We start from the raw sequence: 7,280 nt of genomic DNA, 5'->3' as shown, positions 1-7,280 counted from the left end.
CTCAGCCCAAGTTCAAGATTAGGTCCAAAGCCAAGTTTATACCCAACACATGTTCATGCACAAACCTAGGCTCAGTCTAGGCCAAGACTAAGTTCAAGTCTAAGTTCAAGTCCAATTTTAATTAATACTCACTTTATGAGACAATTCTCATTCATAACTCAATGGTTTCAACTCATTATTTTTATATTATAATCTTTTCACTTAAGAAAATTTAACTCCACTTGAACCCACTTGTGACGCCCCAAATTTTTTTTTTGAACATCATAAAATTTAAATAACAAATAACTTGCTAAATAAAATTTTAACAACTAATTAGGAAATTTTAAATTCTCACATAGTCAAAGTTCAACAACAAAAATAAAATTACAAGTTCACATTCAATGTCACAACATTTTTAAATACTAATACAAGAGATAATAAAAATTTATTTTGATAAAGTCTTAACTTTAAGTTAGCCAAGGTTCAATATTAGCAGCAGCTCCAAATTCAGCCTCAGTCCATTCTTCGACATAATTTGGCATGAAACGCCAGGGTAACAAATATATGCCATGAGTTTTGCAACAGAGTAAGAAAATATAACCAACCTACCATTCTTTTTAAGAGAAAATGATCAAACCATAATAATTAATTGCATGATAAATGTAACGACCATTATAAAATTTTGACAATTTTAATAGTTTAGGTGACGCTCAAAATCTCACCCAAGAGATTTTCTTACCAACCATTGAGCCATGGCCACGGTTAGTTTGGAAACCCCCCTTGGTCAAATATTCAAGAACTACCAAAGATTCCCACGCCCGGAGTTATATACCCAAGCCGTAGCATCCGTGGTTTGCCCCAAGGGAACAGTCTGCCAGGGATACGTAACTTCTCTGCGTGCCACCCGCACATCCACCCTTATTCCAAAATCAAATACCGATAAGGGTTCAAATAAGCCCCGTGCCATCCTAGGGTTTCGCGACACAATTTACGTAAAAATTATTAAAAATCAGGGCTCACCCTGAACAACCGGTAGTAACCCTCTATTATTAACTTTATATATACCATTAATCATTTCGATTAGTTTTTATATTAATCACAAATTATTCAAATTTCAATCACCAATAATGTTATACCAACTCATTAAAATTCTCAACATAAAATATTACACATGTAACGCAATAATAATTCAATGTACAAAATTTAAATAAACAATTAGTTTAAACCATGATATGAATATAATAACTTAGATACAAAGAAAATAAACCATAATCACACACATGCATGAATTTTTAATTTACAAAATTAAACTAGAACAATATTAAATAAACCACAATACACCCATACATGGATTACTAATTTACAATATTTGATGAATTAGACCAACACAGTAATTGATTCTTATCCAAATAAATGGTTGAAGTGATGATTTTAAATCTGTCCAGAAAATTTCAGATTATACCTTAGGTAATAAAAATTATAAATAAATTATTTATACAATTCTAAAATTCGTGCAAATGTACAGAATATTCAATAAAGATGTTTAGGTCATTTTTCAGAAATAATTTCCCAAAAATAAGTTATAATTAATTCTGTAAAATTTCCAGAAATTTTATGACACAAATTTATTACATTTTCTAAAATTAATTCCATACTTAAATTCATAGATCAACTCCACAATATAAAAATTTATCATGAAACTAGACTTCTCAAATTTCATCTTTTAGTTAGAAATTACCAGATTTGGCTTAATATAGAATTTTTTTTTTTTATAAATTTTCAAACATATAGTAAAATTTGTCTTACAGTTTCATATTTAATTAAAAATTTGTATAAATTCGTACAAAGCTCAATAATTGTTGCCAAAATTTCTGGATGAATTAGACATCATTATCAACAACTTTGTAGAAGAAATCATCTTCAAATTTTGAGTATAAAATTGTCTAAAAATTCATACAAATTTTCTGGCAGATTCAAGGACCAAATCAAATCTTCAATCCTTTCTTTAATGGTATAAACTACACATGCAAACCTATTTCCACAATAATACCATGACTTTAAGACTATCAATATCTTCAAATATTTGATATACACATCACAAAATTTATATACATATATATAAAAATTTCTATCTATAAGTTATTCATTTTATCATATAAATAGAATATGAAAATTTCAACAATTAAAAAAAAAATGAGAGGGTTGAGACGGTTTTCTTACTTATTTGTAGGATTGAAATGGGATAGTGAAATGGTAAGAAAATATGCAACCGTCTTAACCTCTTCCTCTTGTTAACTCATTCCACTTCGCAGATTTTCTTTTCTCAGGTTTCCTTTACATTCTCTAATCAAAGAGTAGCATGCATATATATATAAACGTACTGAGGCTGAGGCTTTTCCCTTCTCTCTCTCTCTCTCTCTCTCTCTCTCTCTCTCTCTCTCTCTTCTCATCATTCTCTGGTCACTTCGTATTTTCTAAATCCAAGAAGTATGATGAGGTGAGGGTTCCTACATTTACATGCAAACAAACAGGTGGCACTATTCTGCCACCGAGAATTCGATTCAGATTTTTTTTTTTTTTTTTTGTGTGTGTGTGTGTATTTGTATGGGTTTCTCAAAATTGATACACTAAGATTTTTAACTAAGGTATTTAGTAAGAATAATTATCATGTTAAATCCTAATTAAAATAATTTATAAACAATAAATATTGAATACCCACAAAATTATTATTCTTAATAATTCCTTTGTTAGGGATTTAATTAGATTAAATTAAAACTAAATTATACACTAATATATTTCAGACAAACTCCAGATAAAATTTGTTAATTAATTTGTTAATTAACTTATTTATTTATTTATTTATTCATTTTTATTTTTAGAATAATTAAATGCTGGTTTTCACACCACCTTAATTGGGTCTCACTTTAATTTCAAATTAAAGTTGCCGAAAAATTAGTATTTTCAACAATCTTCTACATGAATAAAATTGGCCACATAAAGAAAGAATGAGAGAAAACAATGACTCGACGAGAGATCACCATAGAAAATCCCTACATCGGATAAGATAGCTTTTGGTTTTGAACATGTCTTAATGAAAGCTTATCGGATTTACTAGCTGAGTAGTGAATGTGATATCTTGAACTATTCTACCCTTTGTATAAACCAAAACAATAGACTTCATACAGGAATTCTCCTACCATAGTTCTGCTCTCATTGTTGTGTCATGTTTGGCCCTGGAATACTTGCCTGTTTCAGTGAGTGGTTTTAAAGAATTTGGTCTTGTCAATTCTTAAAGAAGAGATCCTATTTCGCACTTACATAGGTGACCTTTTTAAAAGTATCTCGCTATAGCATGCTTGACTTATCAATACATACAGGTCATTAAAAGCATCAGCTTAATCTTTCACCCTACAGGGTATCACTGTACATAGGAATGAGGAAAAAAATTTACCTCTACAGTAACTCAACCGTTACATGCAATTATGTTGTCTTTTTGAACCTACATCTTGGGATTTCTAGTCAATTAGGTTGGGTTTTCTATTCCGATAACATTCTCGCAAAAGGCCTCAGCCACATTTTCCTTAACGACTTCTTATGAACTCTCTATTTAACCCTTAGGTTAACGGATCTGTAATATTGTTCTTAGACTATATAAGTCTATAGTGACAACATGTGGAAGTAGTTGTCGTATGAAATTATGTCTTTGATGAAAATGTATGGACCTTTCATTATAGGAATGGCAATGGAGAAGGGCAGGGCAGGGCCGAGGACTGCACTCCCTGTCCCTATTCCCCGAAAGTAATAAATTTCCCGTCTTCGCCCCCGATCCCTTGCGGGGAGCCCATCACCCCCCCTTGCCCCCGATCGGGAATCGGGTATCCCTGACCCCGAAAAATCCCCGAATTGTAGTAGCATATCAATTTTTTTTTTTGATCTGTAAACATCCTATTCAAACATATTTGTCAATATATTTTCAAATTAAAAAATCTGTATCCAGTCCATCTTTAAACATCCAGTCCATCTTTAAAAAATTTGTCAATATATTTGTTTGATCTGTAAACATCCTATTCAAACATATTTGTCAAAATATTTTCCACACAAAAGAAATTCAAATAACATATTCAAGCTTCACTCAATAGCATATCTGTCAACATATTTTCAACATATTCAAATAATCTATCAACATTTTTTCAACATATTCAAATAGCATATCTGTCAATAAGGATGGCAATCTGTCAATAGCATATCTGTCAATATATTTTCAACATATTCAAATAGCATATTCCATCCAGCAGCCCACACAAAGGAAAATCGAGCAAGTTGCAAAGATAATAATTAGCCCCAAGCACAGCCCGTAAGGGATAGGCTACCCAAAAAATAAAATTAAAAAAAAAATCCATTACAATATAAAAAACCAAATCCATTGTGGAAAAAAAAAAAAAAAACAACAACAACAATATTGTTTGTCCAATACTCATACAACCACATCACAACTTTCATCGTCTCTTTCAACTTGAATTCCTGTTAAATAACAAAAGGAAAAAAAATAAATAATCAATACTAATAATAAGATGTAAAAAATGTTAACAATTAAAACAAAAAAGATAACAACTAATACAAAAGTGACACATGACTCATCCGAGTCGATCTCATCATCATCATATATAGTTGCATAGTCCACCGATTCTAATGTTGAATTTCCTAAAAAGTAAAGAATATAAATTTAGTATTGAAATTATTCCATGATAATATAAAAGTGAAATAATAATATATAGATTGGATGAAATAATAATATGAGTACCTTTCATCTCTACACCCCACAACCAACTTTGTACACACATTAATACTTCTAATGTGTTTGGATGAAGTCTACTACGATGTGGACTCGCCAACTTTCCACTAGTACTAAATGTTGACTTAGAAGCAACAGTGGATACAAGAATAGCTAAAATATCCTTAGTTATTGTTTGTAAGGTCGGATACTTTGATCCATTGGCTTTCCACCAATTCAAAACATCAAAACCTAAAGTTCTTGGCAAAACATCATCTTCTAGATAATGGTTCAACTCTAATCTTACATTCTTCATTTTTTTACTTCTCTTTCTACTAATAAACAAATCATACTCTGAAAGGGTCTCTGTAACAATTGTTGGATGAATAGAAGAGTCATCAACAACATTGGTCTCCATACTAACTCGGTGCTGATACTCTTGCAACAAATCATAACAAATCTGATGAACCCTATCAACTTCATCTTCAGCTTTGTCTCCATAAAGTTTTTCAAAATAAAACTCCAATACACTCATCTTATACCTAGGATCAAGTACAACAACAACTCCAATAACACCATGTATCACTAACGAATATTTATCAATTTTTTCCACCATTTTTATGCCATTATTCTAATCACTTTAATTTCACAAGAAAGCCATTGAGACAGTGTCATCCTAGTCTTACGTAAAGCTGGGAAACAAACATTGGTTGTGGGATACTTAGTACTAGAAAATAACTCTGTGATAGAAAAAAATATTTTAAACCTCTCACTAATCTCTCTAGCAAACTCCCATTCTTCCTCACTTGGCATGGTCTTATATTGGGGCTCTCTATTTTTCAACCGAGAAAAGACATCATTATACAATAAGGCAGTCTGAAGCATCAAGTAGGTTGAATTCCACCTAGTTGCACAATCAAGGCCTAATTTTTTAGTATGTGGATTACGCAATTGATTGACTGTTTCTTCAAATTTTTCTTGTCTTTTTGGTGCTGCTGTCCAATACACTATCTCGAATTTTCTCCACACCCACTTGTATGACATCTAGTCCATCTGTCACAATCAAATTCAAAATATACGCACAACAACGCATATAAAACAAGTTATCACCCAACAAAAGCAATGCATTACTCAACTTATCCATCAACATGGCAATCATGGCATCATTTGTGGAGCAATTATCAACAGTAATAGTAGAAATTTTTCTATCAATATTCCAATCCATTATACATGCAAGCAAAGTATCACAAAGAACTTCTTTTGTGTGTGGACATGGAACATAAATAAACCTAAATTATAATATTCGTGAACAAGTATTAATAATATGCAAATTAAACTGAATAAGATAGAACTTTTAAATGATTTGCAAATTTACCTCAAAATGCGACTTTGCAATGTCCATGAATCATCAAGAAAGTGTGCGGTGACAACCATGAATCCTTTCTTTTGATTGCTAGCAGTCCACATATCAGTTGTGATTGTCACCCTACTTTTAATATGTTCCACCAAACTCAATGTCTTCACCCTCTCATAACCATAAAATGTTAAAATATCACTCTTTATCATATTTCGAGAAGGTACTTTAAACAATGGTTGAAGTGCTGCTGAATATCGTTTAAAACCAACATGATCTACGATAGAGAGGGGATATTCATGCAATATTATGGCAAGTGACAACTCTTTCCTAGCAAAATCCTGATAAAAAAATATAAGAATTCATTTTTAGACTCTCTCTATTAAAGTTGTTAGTTCAAACTTTGTCTCATGTCCATCACTTTTTTCCTAGTACAACTCTTAAAGTGATCATGCAAATGCCTAGTTTCATTTTTTGAATCACCTCCGAGATGCTTATTACAATAATTATATATTGCTTTCACACCCCATTGACTTGTTGTTTCTTAAAGTATTCCCACACAATACTAGTTTTCCTTTTAGTTCCTCCACAAGTATTAGACTCTTCTTCTAAGTTAACGAAATTTTGATTAGAGAGGGAAGATGGTGAGTTGGTAGCTAGCGATGATTGTTGTGAGGCCTCGCTCTCAATTGGTACTTGAGAGTTAACTTCTGACATTTTTAACCTTTACAAAAATAATATGAAATGAATAAATAGAGGCAACCCATTATAATGTAAACACTAATCACTTAAGAGTCACTACATTTGACATTCCAAGACTAAGGTCCCCAAAAAAAAAGAAAAAAAAAAGAAAAATCTTCTTCTTCTTGATTTTTTATTTATTTATTTAACATGTTAATTATCACAGCTAAAACATGACAAAGAAAAGTTTTCTTTCTCTCCATGGATCAAAGAAGGATTTGGAATGAAATCTCTAGGGGGTCCCTCTCTGAGGAAAATGATTTATATATAGAATCTAGGAAAGTCTTATAATTTTCTTTCACCATAATCTACCCATCTTTTCACACACACACACATATATATATATATATATATATATAACAACAAAGAGTCACAACTTTTTAGGGTTTGAAAAGCTATAGTCACATATATTTGCATATAAATCAACCACAGTTC

The 7,280-nt window shown here is 31.3% G+C and overlaps 1 long non-coding RNA gene across 1 annotated transcript; it reads right to left on the bottom strand.

Moving 5' to 3' along the window:
* Positions 1 to 4,194: 4,194 nt before the first annotated feature.
* LOC145801347 (uncharacterized) lies at positions 4,195 to 6,953 on the bottom strand. Its single transcript, XR_014342692.1, has 2 exons — positions 6,126 to 6,953; positions 4,195 to 4,500 (listed from the first exon to the last, which is right to left on the bottom strand). It is a non-coding gene; the product is annotated as an uncharacterized LOC145801347 (long non-coding RNA).
* Between the last annotated feature and the right edge of the window lie 327 nt (positions 6,954 to 7,280).

The sequence above is a fragment of the Camellia sinensis genome, chromosome 10, assembly GCF_055761805.1.
Source record: "Camellia sinensis isolate YWXY chromosome 10, ASM5576180v1, whole genome shotgun sequence".
Taxonomy (NCBI): domain Eukaryota; kingdom Viridiplantae; phylum Streptophyta; class Magnoliopsida; order Ericales; family Theaceae; genus Camellia; species Camellia sinensis.
This window is presented reverse-complemented; position numbering and strand designations above follow the sequence as displayed.